Source organism: Aythya fuligula, chromosome 12 (genome assembly GCF_009819795.1).
Source record: "Aythya fuligula isolate bAytFul2 chromosome 12, bAytFul2.pri, whole genome shotgun sequence".
In the NCBI taxonomy this organism is placed as follows: Eukaryota; Metazoa; Chordata; class Aves; order Anseriformes; family Anatidae; genus Aythya; species Aythya fuligula.
The window spans coordinates 13,652,150-13,671,023 of record NC_045570.1 but is presented as its reverse complement, the minus strand read 5'-3'; the positions used below and the strand labels follow the sequence as shown (position 1 = coordinate 13,671,023).

Below are 18,874 nucleotides of genomic sequence, written 5' to 3'. Positions count from 1 at the left end.
AAGGTTAAAAAATGTAGCTTATATATAAACTGCTTACTGAAAAAGAAGCAGAGTAAGATCATAAAAAGCTTTAAAAAAATCAATTTATTTCTAGATTTCAAACCACAGAATATCTATCTCAAGTAAACTACTTCATTACAATGCTAGTGCGTTGACTTGCACCATGATCTTAGTTTGAGATTTTACAGCCACTGTAGTGTTTCTTCACATAAGAGACATATGGGGTCATCGTAAGATCTACAAAGGTGTTTTCTTTTTTTTTTTTTTTTTCTTTTTAAATTTCATTCTTCATTTACCTTATCATTCATAGTGATAAGCAAAAGCTAAACCCTTCAACCTCACTACTTCATTAGGGTATATTTTATCAATTACTAAACAGCTGTTATTAAGTTAAAAACAAAAAAAAATAAAAAGAAAAAAAAATCATGAAACACTGTTTTATATAAAAAAAAATTACACTAGAGATGCTAGAGAAAAGTTGGTGGTGTATGCCAAGAGCAAGTTTTTGTGGAGTTTACAGAACCTTTTAGATTTTGGACACTAAATGAATCTTTTAACACGTATTCAGAAGACTGATATCAGACTGTCACTATATGATGAGGTAAATGAGACGTAAAATCAATGGAGTTCCAGTGGAAATGTTTTAGATCTCTGCCCATAATCCCTACCCTTGATGCCTATTCAGTACAGGCCAACCTGCATCACAACACAAGCAGCCTCCAACAATAGATGAGAGGTGTTTATTTACCCATCACCCAGAGTTCCAGCTAGCACGGCGTGGCAGCAGACAGGCAGCCTTTGCATTTTGCATGTCTCCTTTGGAGCCTTGAAATTCCATCTGACCCACGGGGGGTTTCGTGTCCAAAAGAATAAATTGAATTCAATTTCTGCCAAAAATAAGGATCCTTCTTTCTGCCAAATGATTTGAGCTGTGGGTAATGATTTTCATATAGATTAGGAGAATAAAATAGCAAGGTTAATCAGGTGCCCTTAACAAAAATGTACATCTTGTGACTTCCTTTATTTGGAATTCATTAAGCACCAGTGAGTTTCTCTTTACACTATCACAAGTCTCCCACAGCTCATGATCAGGTATTGCATTTCCCCTGTCAATAGGGCTGCAAACTCGGGATCTTCATGGCCTGCACACAGGCATAAGTATTTTGTACCCTTTAGCATTTTATTTGTTAACATCTGTGAATTCCTTGTTATTGTTCAAATTACTTCCCTCCCCCCCAACTGTTTCTCTGTTTTCTGCCTTTCTGTCCCCACACCAGCTACAGTATATTTATGGTTTTGTTTTGGCTTCATACGGTTCTTCCTGTTCTTTATGCTCTTTAGGTATCCTCAGTACTGCAGGTACGGGCTGCACCACCACTTAGGCTTCCCAGTCCCATTTCTCCAGGCTTCAGACAGGGTCCTTTTCCATCAATTGCAGCAACATGATGCAAAGCCTTCCCACCGTGGGAAGCACAATTATCTTTCCTCCATTGATCCTCGTTTAGCAGCACAGGAAAACCTTAAGTTTTCAACAGTAAAAATATAAGGCCTTCGCACTCCCTAGCATTTCAGTCTTACTTTTAGGAATCATTCCTACTTGTAAGAGAACTGCAATGAAAATTTTAATTTGTCATTAAAGCAGAGCTAAACCAAAGTGCGTCAGAATAGACTGAGACACCATAACCAACAAATAATCCCACCATCTCTGTCCCCTAATTTTGCTACACACTCATCCTGTTTCCAGAACATATCCACTCTGCTGTACCCGAACTTGATTTTAAATAGCAGCCACCTCATGTTTTTCCTGCAAAACAATGAGTACTTTTTGCTATGAACAACAATTATTTTCCAGTGGATTACTCATGTGCGTAAAGACTATTAACATGCATAAAAAAAAAAAAAAAATTAAAGTAAGAAACAGTTCTTCACCTTACTGAGAGATGAAGATGGACTGAGAGTGCACCCATGTTCCCTACCAGGCAGTAGGTAAGATGTGCTTGCAGTGCCCACAAGTCAGAGCACTTGCGTGCCCTGGTATGACCAGGCTGGGCTTCACTGCCTCTCTCATCTGCCAGCTAACTGCATGGGCAGCCACTCCCTAACCCAGTTCTGTCAAAGTGATCTCGTTAACTTAAACGTTTTTAATAGGAAGGTGTCTTTTAAACCAAATTATTTTGACAGAGCTGGGCTAGGCCATTGCTTACACTATTCTTCCACCAACAGCAATGCTAATTTACGACGCTATTGCAGCCCCCTGCCCCCAACATGCCAGCTGCATGTGTCCCATCATCCTTCTCCATTCTCAGTTCCTCACTGCAGTTTACGGTCCCCTTCATTGTGCCATTTGTGAGACAACACCAGAAGCCAGATCAGTGAAATGACACGGCTTAAAAAAATTCCAAAGCTTCATTTCAAGAAGTCTTTTCCTTTACATTTATAAGCCAGATCATTGCCCAGATCTAGTTTACAGCATGGCTGCACAAGCAGTTGCATCAGCACAAGTGAAGAGCCCATCAACTACAGGACAACGACAAAGTTTTGAAAACAGCTGTGCTGCCTAAGAGCATATGAAGCTTGGCTATGTACTTCAGAGAGCAGACACAAAAGGTTGAATCAACAAAACTGAATAGAGGGTAACTTCTGGAAAAGGGGAGGGAACGAGCAGCTACGGACAGATAAACTACTTAATAAAACTCTGGCAGACTCCTAGTATATTGCCATGGCAAGTCTGATGCAGCTCCATCCACTGATGCTGTCAGATTTTAGGGACGGAAACCTCTCCCAGGGGCTCAGCAGTAGCCAGAGGTGCTGTTCTGAGGCTGTCTCTATCAGAAGGGGAGCTCCCAGCCACCCTGACCACCTGCAGCACGCACCACCGCTCGGTGGTGAGCCAGCGGCCAGGTTGTGGGCTGTACATGTTCTAGGCATGGCCCCAAGTCATAATTATACTTGGTAGCTGCTCTGAATTTTACTGGCTAGCAGTGATTTTAAGGGACTGTTATGTCACCTGGAGTTAACTGCAGCACAAAGCAGCATTATCCACATGGCTTTTCCTCTAGGCAAAGCACCTGAAATTTCAGAGGAAGGAAAATGTTATGCTAACTCTGCACTAGCATGCAGGGTAATGTACACTTGAGGAGTATTTCATGCTGTCAGATATGCGCAGGAAAGAATTCTGCCAATTGGTGCAAATCAACTGTCCAAGTTTGTATTATACATTTTGTGTAGCAATTTGCTTACAGTTGCTTAGTGAATCAAAGGCAGTTATCTAAAGAATTACTTATTTTAGCATATGGTGACAGATTCCTCCTCTCTCTTTCCTTTGGTCTTACATTTTCTGTCCTACACAGATGCACACAGAGGAATTCACTGTGCAAATATATGCCACCAGGTTTTCTAAACTTAGTCATGCATTGCTGCTCTTTACAGTTAAAGATACCTGAGCAGTTCTTTAGGTTATTAGGCAAGTTTTTACACTTGCATCAAGTGCTAAGGGAACGTCTTAAGCACAGGACTCACCAGTTCTTACACCTGACATACAGCAGATGGAATCCATATGCTTGCACCGAGGTTATACAGACATGCAGGTACACACATACAAATACAGAAACGCAATGTTTTCCTCACTATATGGACCTATGATACTGAATGGAGAGGTTCTTCAACCATCTTTACATTTATTATTAGCAAAAGCTGGTCACTTCAGTTTTAGGGGTATGTTTCAGGGGCAGAGGGAAGAATGAGAAAAGCTTTTTTGAAGACACAGATTCCTCCTCCTTAGTTTCCTTACTCTTCTCCCTTAATTAGAAAGAACTGTGACTAGTGTCCCAGTGTCCTAGAGAAGAGGCTACTACAGGAAATAGGTCATTACACAACCTGACTAATGCTTTGGGATAGAGAAAATGCTATGTGCATCACACTGAAATGTATCTTTAATAGAACAATTTAACAAATTGGTCATTGTTCTTTGGTAACAGAATATTATTTGATAATCATACCTACAAGGTCTAATTTATGTTAGTGATTAGCTAAACCTTTTTACTTTTTGTCAAATATTTACTTTTCATTAAAAATAAAAAATAAAATAAAAAAATATAAGAGTTAGTATCTCTATTGGAATCAACAGAATTTCTTGTTGGGGAGAGTTTTTGTTAAGCTTTGATACTAAAATCAGTATAGGCCAAAGTTAAAGCTGCCAAGGCTCTGCTACTCTGTATGGAAACTGGTCAGCCTCTGGAGAAGCGTTCACTACTTCACACAACCAGAGTGCATAATAAAAAAGTTGCCTTGCTAGCACTGCCAAACTATTTTTCTGGTACGTTTTATTATTACTTGCATTGTATAGCACTCAGAAATTTCAGTCATGAGTCCAACTGTGCTAGACATTGTGCAGACACAGGACAAAGAGCAGTATGTGCTCCACAGAGTTTGCAATTGAAGTAATTGACTTGTTTGATTGCATTTCCACTCCAAAGAAATGAGTATCCATAATACTTTAGGTGGATTTTTATTTTTATTTTTTTAAAAAGATAAGACAGCTGATACCAAAAGAATATACATTAAAATGATGATATAGCTATTTTATGTCTACCACAGAACAAAAAGTATTTGTGAACTTCCCTTTCAGCTTCTTATACTTAGAAAAGAAAAAAAAAAAAGATGTATGTACCAGGTGTATGGGAGTCAGATACCCTACTGATCTGTGTCAGAACATCAGTTCACCTCACGCCATCGTGCTGAGAAGCTCACGATGCAAGTTCAAAACGGAGAGAGAAGAAAGCCAAAACCTGTTTGAACAGCTAAGGTGGTCCAGAAACTTAAACATGACAAAAATAGTCATATCTGCATTGTTTTCATTCTATATGTAGTAAAAGGAATAAAGTGGTTTTTATTCTCTAAAGTCCCCAGATTAAAGCGATTTTTTCTTCAACTAAAACAGAATTGTGTTACATACAGATTTAATAGCTCCAGCTCATGCCAACCTCATCTCTCAGACCAAGGTTCATTTTTGCGAGGGTGTATTACATAATTTGAAGACCTATACCACTTTTAAAGGAGAGAGGGGAAAAAAGCTAGTTGTGCACAACAGGAAGAGTGCTCATAAAAAGGCAAACAGAATTGGCCTGTGACTGAGAATTAGGTGTTAACCATGCTCTGCCTAGGGCATCGTTTATCATGAGAGTTTCAGCAGCTGGGATGTGCTTATCCTGTACTTGCTGAAAAAATGTTTAAATATTAATGGAGAACATAAATATCTTGCTTTCTAGGCTTCTTTTCTGGTCCTTTTTTTTTTTTCTTTTTTTTTTTTTTTTTTTTTTCTTCTAAAGAACAGAGCTCCGTTCTTTAAACTGGTTTTCTTTAAAGGATGTCAGATATTCTATATGTAATTAAGCAAAACACAGTAATTAAAGAAAAAAACACAAGTTTTCCTGACATATAATCTGATGAAACTAAAACTATAAAACCATGTCTGCTTGTCATGATTTAGTGAAAGCTATATCAACTTGTCAGCCACACACAAAAGTGAGCATAAACTAAAAAAGAAAAAATTTGATCATAACTGAACTTTTCTAACTACATACAGTACTGCTGCAGTAAATTTATTCAAATCTTTTTGCTAAAACAGATGAAGAGGTGAAGGTTTTTAATTTTCCATTTTTGAAGTTGACTACAGTTTTCCAAGCAACTCATTAAAGTTGATGGTAAAGAATTGGGGTCTTGCAACAAGATCATGTTTTTCTTTTGCCACATTGAGGTTTTTGTGGGTTTTGTTTGCTTTTTATTTTTAATCTAACTTTTGGAAAAGCACACAAATAAAGCTCAGACTGCAATACAGAATCCAACGAAAATTTCACTAGCATTAAGTTCTGATGGTTTGTTCTTAAAACACAATCACAGCTATTCCATTCAATCCATAAAAGGAGTTCACACATAAAGCATTGCTTAATTAGAAACAAACAAAAAAAAAAACAAAAAAAAAAACACAAATAATGAACAGCACTACCTGTGAATACATACAGTTCATCTGCATTAGCATTGAGGGGCTTTAACATAGTAATTTTATACATATATATATGATAAGTGAAATCATACATATATTAAATATATACATATCTGTGATTACAATAATCAGTGACTGCAAAGGAAATGGATTTAAATGTTATTCTGTGTTCCTCAAATTAGTCTAAGCATTCATTGTTTCCTAAGAGTAAGCTACTTCAAATGAAAATAGAATATATTAGAAAGTTGAGGTGATGAATTAATGACCTCCAAGAGTGACTGGTTTCATAATATTATATTTCAACTCCCACAGCTAGTTGCAAAGACCTGAGCAAGACACACTGAGCAACACCTTTTTGAGGCAGTCTGTACCTTAGGCACCACAGGATTCAGTGGACACTTTTTGTGGAAGGTTTTGTTTCTTTGGATCTAAGATTGGTTCACATTACTAATTCAAAGTCCGAGCAAGGTGCTGATCATCCTCAATTTCAGATTATTTTCACAAGACATATCATGCTGCACATCTTGGAGAATCAATTCAATGAGTATTACCATTGCAGCTGATGGATAAAGGTTACAGTCTCACGCCTAGAAAGTAGGAATCAGTTTCCTGCCTGGAGTTAGCTGCTTTAAACTATATCCATTGGTACTGAACTGGATCAGAAGTCATCTTTCCATTTCAGCTTGTATGTAGCACTTTAGTCCCCAATGCTTTTTGCAGGCAAAATTATATTAATATAGTTGAAATGCCACTGTGTTGCTGTTATTTACTTGGTTGACAAAATGAGAAACCTACTGAACAGATTCTAAAACAAAAGGATTAAGAGATCTATCTGAGAGGAAAAATATGTATATAAAAATTTGAAATATCAGACTGACTTGGACTTTATTTTGTTCTATTTCTATCTACTGCTCAAACAGTTATGTTCAGAAAGCTATGAAGTGAGCCACCTTTTCTATGGCAACAACACTAAGAAAAACGTTGAGTTTCCATCATCTAATTTAATTCTATTGATGTGATCTTATGGTAGCGATGATGCTTAAAGTGTTCCAAGCTTGAAATGCTTTAGCATTTCCCTCCCACTGAAAGAATTTGGTGTTATTTTAAACTCATGGTTGAAAGATTCTTATATGATTTTCAGGAATGCAGATATAACTCAGGTATATACCATAAAACACACAATTGTCATTATTAATAGTATATCCAAAAGGTCAGACTAATGACATTGTAGAGGATAACAGAACACAAAATGAATACTGCTGAGATATTCAGTATCTTATGGTTCTTGGATATGCTATAAAAACACTCACTTATACTACATAACATAAGCTGTGGCTTTCTGTTACAGAGTATTCATAACCATCACTTGGAGATGCAAAGCATCAAGAGATTACAGTATGTGTTCACATCTTGTTCAGAAATTTAGAGGTCAGCTTATTTTCCCCTTGTCTTATTTTCCCAAAAGCCTCTCAGCTTTGGAAATGAAATTATCTCTATCTAACATGGGTCAAATGGGGGGATTCCAGGCCCCCATTTTCAGTAAGTGGCTGAAAAAGTTCCAGCTAAAATCTCTAGGGCACTTAGGTTTTCCAAAACGAGTTCTTTAAAAGGTAAAATCTGCAAGTACATGATAAGAAATAGAGTGAAAATTCAGGGAGTACTGAAGGGGTGAGACACATAAATCTGTATCTACAGGCAATTATTTGTTCTTACCTGTAATGGTTCTAAATACCAAAGAAAGGATTTAATTTTTTTATTATTTCTTTTTTCTAGCAAAGAAGACTGCAGCATATTTTCATAGTGATATAAATAAAATGTTAAAAGATCAATTAATGGATTATTTTTTAAAGGTGTGGTATTATTGGAAAAAAATAAAGATTACCATTGACAAAGAAAATCAATTTAAATCTGATTGTGGGACTCCTTCCCCATCTACAACTCTGTTTGGACCTCAGTAGCTGATGGGAATGAATGAACTATATAGAAAAATCACAGAGTGACTTTGTCTAAGGAAGATTCTATCTCTCACAAATATGAAGACTTTTTTTTAAAGAAAAGTATAAAAGGAAAAGATGTCCTATACATGGATACTTCTTATTAAAGCCAGCTTTGTTTGTTTAGACACGCATACTTCTTACTTTTTTAATCTCATAAAAAAACAGCCAAAGTTACTCTCTTGGCTAGCAGCCTGCTCAGTTAACATATTGCTCACCTGTATATTTTAAGAACCTACTTCCATGAATACTTCAATCTCTGAGGACATTGAAGGCCCTCAGCTTACAACTGGGCATACAAACCGAAGTTCTCTGCATCCAGGATGCAAGTTTTACAAGAAGGGAGAGCTAATACATAGTAAGCCTAAGAGGAAGTTAGCAGAAGGCTGCGCTCATTCTATATGCAATGAGGTAGAACAATAAGGCCAAAGAGATGAAAACCTTACACTAGAATATTACATTATAATCAGTTCCCTCACTAGGGTTTTCCTGTCTCAGATATTCATACGACTAGGTTGGGAGTTAGAGAGTTTTTGGTTTTTGATATTATCACATTTTACGGACGTAAAATTTGATAAATACAGAAGTATGCACAATACTAACCACTTCTAGCTGCTTTATCATTTTTTAAGGCAGGTGAAGGGCACACTGGAGTAATTTTTCAGTCTTCCAAATATATTTATTATTTATTTATATTTACTGAGAAGCTTATCATGAAGTCTCCTCTTGTTCATAACAGTCTGGTATTGAATCTAGATGAGGAATACCGTTCATACAGAAGTATTGCATATTTCTCCTCATCCTTATTGCAGAGAAACTTCAAGAATGTACAAAAAGAGGATGAGCAAAGTTAAGAGGATTCTTTATCTATAGCTTTGGTAGTTATCAGCTCTATTCTTTAATTGAAACTGAAGTGAGCAGCTGTTAGCTTCCCTTCTATTAAGCACTGATGTGGTAGATTTGAAACAATAAACAGTTAACGTTATTTGATTTCTCACAATCAACAGCCCCCCCCCCAGAAACATCTGGCAGCAATACCCAGAGACAAATGACTAGCCATTTATGCGATCAAGCTGACTGTTTAAAAGCATCAGCCTTTATGAAAATTATAAGAATATTTATTCCTACATTCAGAGGAAAGAAAGACAGAGTCATTTGCATGAAACAGAGCGTGTGCATTTGTGCCTGTCTGAAGCAGGGGAAGAGGGAGGGAGAAGTGAGTGCATGGAGTTTGATACCTGTTGGCAACACAAGCAGGTTTGTGTAACGCTGTTACGTGCCAGGTTGGATAGATTCCACTCTATTTAGTCTGGTACTAAATGCAAACTGTTTGAATTGAGACAGATTCAAGACATGACTGAACAGCAACAAACCACAAAGGAATTCCTGCCTGCGTTAAGTGGTGTCACCTTCATGGTGGTAGGCGCTGTCTGAATAAGGATTTGAGTTAATCTCTTCTATAATATCCACAGAGAAACTGCCATCGGTTTTCTGTGCTGAAGCTTTGCAGTTCTATACCTTGATCCAGCGCCTGCCAGGCTCCCCAGCCAAGCACTGTGTACAGGTCTGATGCTGTCTAGCAGGGATGCTGTCTGACAGCTCCAGTCTCCTGACTGGGATGCTGCTACCCAGCAGATACTGTAGCCAAACAGAATCTAGGGATGTGTTACCCCTATGCCTTCCTCAAAGAGGAGAGGAAGCTTTCAGTGGAAGAGCTGGCTTCAGGGGTTGACAGACTCCTGCATTTCTTCTCTGGGAGCTTTAGCAGTGATGCAGCTAACGAGTGACTGGAGCTAAGGGGCTTTCTCCCTCTCCGAAGTTTCAGCTGGCTGCATTATCTGTTTAGTCAACCAGACAGGGAAGCAAAACAACTTGTGGGACGGAGATGACTCTTGGCTAGTTACAGCTAAATATTCATTCCGCTCTCAGCTTCTAAGGGGAAGAGCATTTCTGAGATACTTTCCTTTCTGAGAGTAGGAAGCTATCATACCGTTTTTACTTATTTATTTATTTATTTGAAGAGTGCAAAGCGTGGGGGGAGGAAGGTGGTAATAAATCAGGGGGATTTCCCCCCCTTATGGTTCTTCCAGCCTCCTCCTCCCTCATTTACATATCTGGCTAGTGGGTGATTTTTATTCTCAGCACGAAAACTGCAATCTATTTCAATGCATGAATGCAGCCCTGCATCTATTCAACACAGTGAAATAGCCCAAAGATTTATTGTACCAAATAAGAAACCAAGGAGAAGAAACGGGTTCTCTAGTGTTGGAAACAACCCTCTTTGATCCAAAGTCCTCCTGATCCTTTAGAGGAGGGAAGAAAAAAAAAAAAAAAAAAAAAAAAAAGAAATAGCCACAGCACCATCACCACCACTCCTCCTCCCAAGGGGAAAAAAATAAATGCTAACTACCATCTCATGACATTTTCATTATCAGGAATTTTCAAAGATCTGACTTAATGAGCCACTATAGTTCAGCCTAATACCGTACCTATTAAGGAGGAAGGCACTCGCACAGTGCACCTTGCGAGAACGCAGACAGGCACTAAGTCAAAAAGAAATCTACGGAGAGACAGCCCTCCGCCAGCGAGACATAAATAATACTAATAAAATGAATACTCACTCTTTCAAGGACCAAGGAAGCAGCTCGCTGACAGCCCCTTCACACACGGATTGAAAGCGTGAGGTAAAAAAACATTAGGCAGTCCCTGTGAACAGGCAGGATTCTCCAGATCTTCTTTTCATGCTTTTTGAGGCTGCTGATGCTGGAGGAGATGCTGGTTACTTAGCTTCTCAGGTTTCTGTGTCTGCATGCTAAAGTGCAGTTATTAATTTCTCCCTTTGCACAAGCCACCAGCAGCAGCACGTCTCCAGGAAAGCAGGGATATTCCAAATAAATCCACTAATTCCGGCTCTGAGCGCTCCAACGTGCCTGCCTGCCAAATGTAACTGTGAAGTGATGTGGAAAAGTGAGCTGGGAGCCTCCCCTGACAGCTCTTATTGGGCTGATCTCGGAGGCAGGTCTAGCGCTTAGAAATTCATGTAAGCAGTTTTGGGCGGCTTTTTTTTTTCGCCCCTCTCCTTCGCACCCCCTCAGCCAGCCTTTAACCCGGTAAGCACACAACTTTTCCACACACCGCGGAGCCACTCGTTCCCGGGGAGCGGCGGCAGGCGCTAACTCCGAGCCGGGGCATTTCGCTCGGGCCGGGCAGGAGGCGCCAGGGGCGGTGGTGGTGATGGGGGGGATGCTCTCGGAAAAGCAGGGTCCTTAGGGAGCAGCCCACCGGGGCTGGGATGCGCCCGGAGCGGCGGGAGGGAAGGAGGAGGCGAGGGAAGGAGCCCCCGACCTCTGAGGTGATTCCCGCCGCCAAGGAGAGGCCGGGGCTGCGGCACGGGGAGGGCGGCGGGAGGCCGGAGGGGACGGCGAGGCGAAAGGAGCCCGGAGAGGGACAGGGAAGGGCACGAAGCGGCGGGGTGGGACGGGAGGCAGCTGTTCGTCTGTGACAGAGCCTGCGGGAGACACAGGCAAGCACTCTGGGGCTGGGGAAGGCGTTATTTAAGCACCTCTCACAAACAAAGCCCAGAGAATCGCAGGCATTTAAATTTTCTCCCGTACTGTCTTAAAGCCAAGGGTGACAATCAAATTTCAGAGGAGGAGGCTGAAGCAGCGTAAAAGCAGAACAGAACCAAGACCTCTTCCCCCCGGCAAGAGATGGCTGAAGGGCAAATGTGGTACAGTAAGTTGTTCACCATCACCCCCTTTCCAAACCCTCTGCAAAGGACAGTGCTGGGACCGTGTGCAGTCCCATCCTGGCAAGTACTGGAAGGGGTCTAAGAGACACAGAGCCCCAAGTAGCACTAGTGCCTGGTGGATTCCAAGGGCTGAAGGTTGCTCAGCCGTCTGAGACTCAGCAGGGCTTCAGGCAGGGCTGGGAGCCAAGTGCGCCATGGGAGGGAAGCACAAGAGGCAACAGAGCACGGAGCCCTTTGCCCACCTTCTTCAGCCATTCACTTCTCTTCTGTTTTACGTTACACATCTTATCTATTAGCAGATGAAATGCTTTATATTTAAATGTTAGAAAGCTGATCTACATAGTTAACATAGCCTTCCCACCCTCCACACATTTACCATTTGCCAACGGATAAAGGATCAGTAGTGTTAGAAGCAGAAGGTACAGACAAAGGTACAGACTGACTCATAAACTGGTCCAACAATTCTCTAAGAGTGTTGCTGGAGCTTTAAGTGCACTCACTTTCCTCATCATTCTACAGCTGTAGACAAGCAGTAAATAGGGTTTGTTCAACTTTATTTGAAGGGTGGTCATTTTCAACTCATCTATGTTACCTGAAAGTCTTGTAATCTTAAGCAAAGAAATAAGATGACTTCCCTTGAAGATCCATCTACAGCTACAGAAAGAAAGTGGACCCTAATATTTTCCTATATAGTAATACAGTATAATTTAGTTTCATGATTGTTAGTCTTATTTTTCATGCTGATGCTATACATGTATGTATGTGAGTGAACATCAAAAACACCTGCATGTGGAGCTCTTATGTGCTTCACTTTAACTTCCTAGGGAATATAAAAACTGTTATTTCAGGCAACAGGTGCACCTCTTGCGGAATGTTCATTCTGCAAAGCCCCAAACTCAGAATACGGGAAAATATAGCTGGAATTTGACATTTTTCAAGGGCAATGGAGACACCTAAGTATTTCTTTGCTCCTCTCTGCCCAAAAATTTACTTACGAAGCTGTGAGTCTGGGATGATTACTTGGAGTATAGATAAAATACACAATACTTGACAAGGCAGACAGAGCTTTGAGGGAAATACAGAACATTTTGCAGTGCAATAGATAACATCAATAGTGTTGCTTCCCTTTACTAGGGGTTCCACTGAGGCAAAGGGTATTTTTTCTCTTCCATCCTTTCACTATGGAACAGTACAATGAGAATATAGATAGCATCACAAAAAAAGATCATGTTTTAAGTCTACAGTTTTACCCTGTGAATCAATGTGTTTGCAAACTTTAAGTTTCAGTAAATGTAATTGCATACCATGTTTTCATTCCCATTGAAAAATTTCTGATGAAAGCAAACAATAATAATTCTTACTAATGAGAATAAGTTATACTCCTTTCTTTTTGTCTAGAGGATAAAAGCTAAATGGAAGAGGTTGTGCCTCCAAGTGCAACCTAAAATTTTAAGCTTTGTTTTTATTTCAGTTTCTGACTTCTACCAATTGTTCTGTTCAGCTTTTCTTGCACCTGGGAATGACTGGGGCAAATGCTATGCGCTTTCATCCTCAGTTGTACAAGAAAGTGGTACCTGTCTTGTTAAAATTGATTATATCACCCATGGATTCCCCTGTTGGAGAGCCTTTAAGATGAAGCAGTAAGTCCTGACAGGAAAAAGTGCAAAATCATCTTTAATTAAAGAAATAATATTGGAATAGCAAAATATTTACAGCTTTCTGCATCCTACCCAAACTTGATTTAGTGATATATTAACACACACATAGTGTCACATAATACTGAATATACTAGTGAAAAAATGTTTCCTCAAATATCTTAAAGAAATTTTCCTCATAATGTATTTATCTCCTAAATGGTTATTTCATTCTGCAAGCAAAAAGCAGCTCTGACTTCAATTTAAACTAAAAATCTGGATCCCATTTCACTGTAGTGAATAAAAAAATCAGCTGCAAAATGTATGCGACAGAGAGCAACCTGGTTCAAACTGGAAATCAGTTTTTAACGTTTAATATTTGTACAGAAAATTCACAAACTTAACATTTTTTTTGTACTAATTGTGATTGATGAGGGCATAAAAATTAATCTCTGCTTTAAAGAGAACCTGGAGTTCTCTTCCATATTATTTTGCTCTTATGAGTAAGAAGGATTACAAGCCTAACATGACTTCTCAGTCACATGCAGGAAATATCTGTTTACATTCTAAAAACGTTTGTAATATAATGGCAAGCATCTTTCCACCCTTTTATTTTTTTTTTGCAAAAACGTTTGCGATTATCTGTAAGTCTTTGTTCTTCAGCATTGCAAAGCAGCATAATCAACTGTTTTCTGAAGACAGAGAGCCAAGACCTTACTGCTTAAAAATATTCAATAGAAATGACTTGAAATGAGCTTTTAAGGGGCAACTCAATCACAACAGAGCCTTACAAGGGCTGCTGCTGATGTAAATGCTTAGCGTCATCTCATTTAAATAACAATGAGAAAGTCAGGAACTTGAAGGGGGTGGGGAGGAAGGTGAAAGGAAGCATGCCTGGAAGAGAAATCACCGTGGTAATTCCTCATATTCAGGTTTTATTCCATTAGATCACCTAATAATCAGCTTCTGATACTCTGAGGAAAGTAGCTGATGTCAGTTTAATACATTCTATAGGGCCTGATCCAAAATTATCTGAAGTTAATCAGTCTAGTGAGAATTACTTGATTAAGATAAATTATGAGCTTACTGCCTGCAACTTTTGCTTACAGGGACTTCTACCGGCATGCCACTTCAAAGTAATATTAATAGTATAAAATTAATAACTAATTTGAACCTTCCAAAGCAGGTTTACATAATAGGCATCCTACAATTATTTTATTAAAGCTTTAGATCAGTTTGATGCAGACAATATCTACATGCTCTGCTTTGTAATTTTTGCTTACACTATGAGATTATTCCTAAACTTGATATGCTTCAGAAAGTTAGACTCCCTATTCCATAACTAAGAAAAACTAAGAAAAAAAGTCCAAAACATTTCTGAATAAAATACACTTAACAATTCACTATGTCAGTACAGATACATAATTACCTTTAGAACATTGGCCCTTATCACCCTCTTGCAACCTGTAAAACCTGCATGTATACTGTTATCGCAAGTTGGTTACCGTAAAAAATAGTGATCCCTTGTGTTTCCAAAGTCATTGAAAACATCTGTAACTCCAAGAAGCTCCACTATATAATGCTTACTACTGATACTATAGATTAAAGCAGAGGAAAAAAAAATATAAATGGTTCAGGAGATAAAGTATATTGTTTGGAGGTTTTTTGTTTGTTTGTTTGTTTGTTTTTTAAAACTGAAAGAAATTAATGTTTCATTTCATTGGAACAGCTAGAAGCAGAAACTTAAAGGAGGAATTTGCAAAGAAGTTACAGGTATGTCTTCACAGACCTCAAAAACTTAAAATTTAACATCTAGTACCAGAATAGGAAAACTTGAAAAACCCCACAGAAGAACAAACAGATAATAAAGCAGCATCAACTGTAAGTAGCAAAAGTGATTCTTAATCACTTAAAAATGTTTTCTTTACCAGTCTGGCGTTTTGTCAAAGATACCTAATTAAAGTCCATTCCCTTGTTACTCAACACATGAGAAGAAATAAATGTATTGATTTTCACCAAGTTACGTTTGCCTTGATTAGTCAAATGCATTCTTATACCCATGTAAATTGTATTTCCAGCCCTTGGACTGGAGAACAAAAACAAAGGTTTAACCGAGCAACAGCACTGGGGCCTGCGTGCCATTAGCACAAAGGCTGCAATACTTTTCCTATCCCAGAATTACTCCATTTAGTAAAATAAAACCTAACTAGTTCTGAGACCCTTTCACTGTCTAGAGACTTTAACATATAAAACCCCCAACTACTAATTTGTGTACCGTACACACCAATGATATTATGGAGTGCACAAAAGTAACACATTATCAAGCTGTATTACTCCTTGGATACCTGTTTGCAATTTTGATTAGTTGTCATCAGGTTGACTATTAGAAAAACAGATATTTGTTTCATATAATCAAACACTAAGATACAGACAAAAATTATATCAAGCAAGGCAATCAAGCCTCTTTTTTTTTTTTTTTTTTTTTTTTTAATACTAATATTCTGGATACAATTTGAAAAGCTAGTTTTGCTTGTAGTTTCCAATATGCTTTGCCAATACAGGTATCTGGATCAGTTTCAGTAGCTCTGGAAATATTTTTTGCTCTACCTCAAGTGCCCTCTAGTGTGCAATAACTAAGGTTAAAATCTACTCTCCCCCCCCCCCTTTTTTTTGTTGTTTTTGCTAACAGCCACTCTTCTAATCCCAAAGTAATGTGTAACACTGTTTTCTTCTCAGAGGAAAGAAATTCACTGTGCACCTGCATTAATTGTGTAGATATAATGAAAATCTCTCCTCTATGCAAAATCAAATCACTCCCTTTGCTGTCAATTTTTTTTTCTCATAGGTATTATTTAAATATAGCCCAATAATTCTTCTGGCCATTGCCCAAATGTTGATATACAAACAGTTTTCAGTGTTATTGGAATTGAAATAGTCCTGTCTGTCTGAAAAAGGAGATTAACATATTCATCAGCAAAATATGACCCTAGAACAAGATTTAATATCAAGCCCCCAGATTATACTTCTATGCCTCCCCCCACCCCCCCCCAAAAAAAAAATAAATAAAAATTCTGGACACTACTGATAATCTAATTTTGAGTTATTTTTAGCTACTCTAGACAAACATAAATTCCCCATTAAAAATATACAGTAATTTGTGAGCAATGAAAGTACTTTTATATCCCATTTCTTCATTAGCAAGTAGCTGAATAAGGCCATAATGAAACAGCTTTGGGTCACCAGCTCAGAACATAAGTGACTCTACATGAATCCAAACAAAATTACTGAGATGTGTAATGAGTTCTGTGCATTCTCATCTCTCCTTAACAGTATCTTTGCTCAGACCTTCTGTTATGCTGATGTGCTTGGTGAAAACAGCGATGTTAACTGGCTGGACAGGCCTCGTCATGTCTGTCAGTGGCAGGAGTTCTGTACAACGCTGCTTTCCTGCTGCAGGAGGCAATGCAAGCAGCCAAGCAAGTTTAGCTGTTTTACTGCCACATCAGCAGGACAGAAGAAGGATACCTGACAACAGAAAGAAGAGGACACAAAAAGGACAGAAAGAGAAAAGATGTTGGGAGATAACAGTCTGGAGAGGAAAAGTTACCACATGCAGCTCCAAGAACAAAGGAAAAATAAACATTTAATGTACCTGCATAAGGTAGTTTCACTGATTTTATACTTTTAAATAGCTCCACTGTATTAAAAAAAAAAAAAAAAAAAAAAAAGCAGACTTCACACTTCATGTACCCACCTGACTTTCTCCACTGCACATGTTAATTTTGGGGAAAACATTGAAGAAAGACTATTTTCTTTTCTCATTTCACTGTGATCTGACTACAGTGCCAAGTATTCACTTTCAAGTGAATACTTGAAATACTTTTCATTTACCATAAAATTCTGTGTTATTAGCAACCTTGAACATTCTCTAAGTAACACAGATTTTGAATGGACTTTTGAGAGCTGATGTAAAAGGAATGGGCGGATCCCAGGGGAGACGAGGTGCTTGCGTATACTGGGGATATGCTATCAGGTGAGGGAAATTAATCTTTTAGAAGCTGTAAAATCAGTAGGACTTACTGTAAGTGGAAAGAGCTTGTATCAGAGCTATGGCTTTATTTTCCAAGTGAGGTGCTGAGAAAAGCACCTGAAAACAGGATTGTTTCCAGTTTGCAAACTCAGATTGTTCCCTATTTAGGGCATTGTCTCTTTTGAATGTTGTCTTTGTCAATTAACCGTTCCTTATGCATTCCAAAGAACGATTTTCTAACATCTCTGGCATACCTATGAGACTAATAGAAAGCTAAGAAACACAGAATGTCAACATGCAGTTTTTAAACACTTAATGGCCTGTTTTAAATTTACCTTATAGTCAGCCACACCACATCCAGGCAATGTGATAGTGGTAATGCAAACAGCTACACTTACTCTGGCAACAAGAGCAGGAAAGACACCTTCAGACTCCAGAGCAAGTGTAGACAAAATGCATTTGTTAGCAAGGACTAAATGGGTCTCAAGGGTGGTTTAGGAAAATGAATTCCATTCATTTCAATCAATTTTGAGTAAACTTAATCCAGACTGAGTTGAACCCTTGTCATTATATGACATATGAAATATATGGATGACCTGAAGATTTGAGGAACTGCTACAGCAGAAACAGAATGTACCTGCTATTGATACTATTTCTATAACATAACAGGAGGAAAAGGCAGAGAGAAAAAAAAAAAAAAAAAAAAAAAAAAAATAAACTTTCAATGGCAAGTGTATCTCCTTGCCATAAATTGAGTAAGTTTTGAAATTTAACAACACTGTTACCCCTGTTCTGAACAGGAAATCTTCAGGTTTAGACCAATTAGTCATGAAGTTACCTTCTTTGACTGGAGTAGAAATGGCCTATCTGGGAGCCATATGAAGGTAACAAATGGTAGCAGGTACACAGAATAAGGAGTGGCTGTGTTTACTAACAGAAGCAGAATGAGTAGCACAAGTCAGGTTTCAACATGTACTGCCTGAAGAAACTCCCAGAAAGGTAGCTTTGCATACACCATGAACCAAATCCAATGACAAGCTGAAATTTGACTGCCAGTCCTTTTTTTTTTCATTCTGAATGCAGTGACAGATTAGGACTATGTTTTGTTTGTTTGTTTACGATGACTTCTTCGAAGATTTCTGAAAAGATATGTAAACACATCGCCCATAAAATGATTTTTTTTTTTTTTTGGTTCAGTGACTGCTGACATAGTAGTTTGGCAGACTGATCTTAAAAAGCTTAAAAGGCAATGCTGTGTTAAATAAACATCTATTCCCCTAAAATATTCTCTGATGCATATGCAACAAATATGACTAATGAAGAAGAAAATAAATCATTTAAATCCCCAGGACTTAATGTTGAAGTACGCTTCTTTTTCTGTAAGTAGCTAAAGAAGCAGAGCACACAGAGGAAGAATCATTTTACTGAAAGAAACTTGTCTTAATGCAGTAATTTAGGGAATCA

General features: G+C 38.4%; 1 protein-coding gene and 1 long non-coding RNA gene across 3 annotated transcripts in view; one reads left to right on the top strand and one right to left on the bottom strand.

Annotated features, from left to right (window-relative positions):
- The window catches only part of CDH8 (cadherin 8), a 147,654-nt gene extending 136,530 nt beyond the window's left edge, over positions 1-11,124 (bottom strand). Inside the window, exon 1 of one of the 2 annotated variants that reach the window (XM_032195343.1) lies at positions 10,617-11,124. The gene's annotated coding sequence lies outside the window, so the exon portion shown is untranslated. The remainder of the gene's footprint in view (positions 1-10,616) is intronic. The other variant, XM_032195342.1, reaches the window with a different exon arrangement.
- LOC116493809 overlaps positions 11,021-18,874 on the top strand; it is a 33,415-nt gene continuing 25,561 nt past the window's right edge. Inside the window, exons 1-2 of the long non-coding RNA XR_004253798.1 lie at positions 11,021-11,105; positions 11,620-11,730. This is a non-coding gene — a long non-coding RNA (uncharacterized LOC116493809). The remainder of the gene's footprint in view (positions 11,106-11,619; positions 11,731-18,874) is intronic.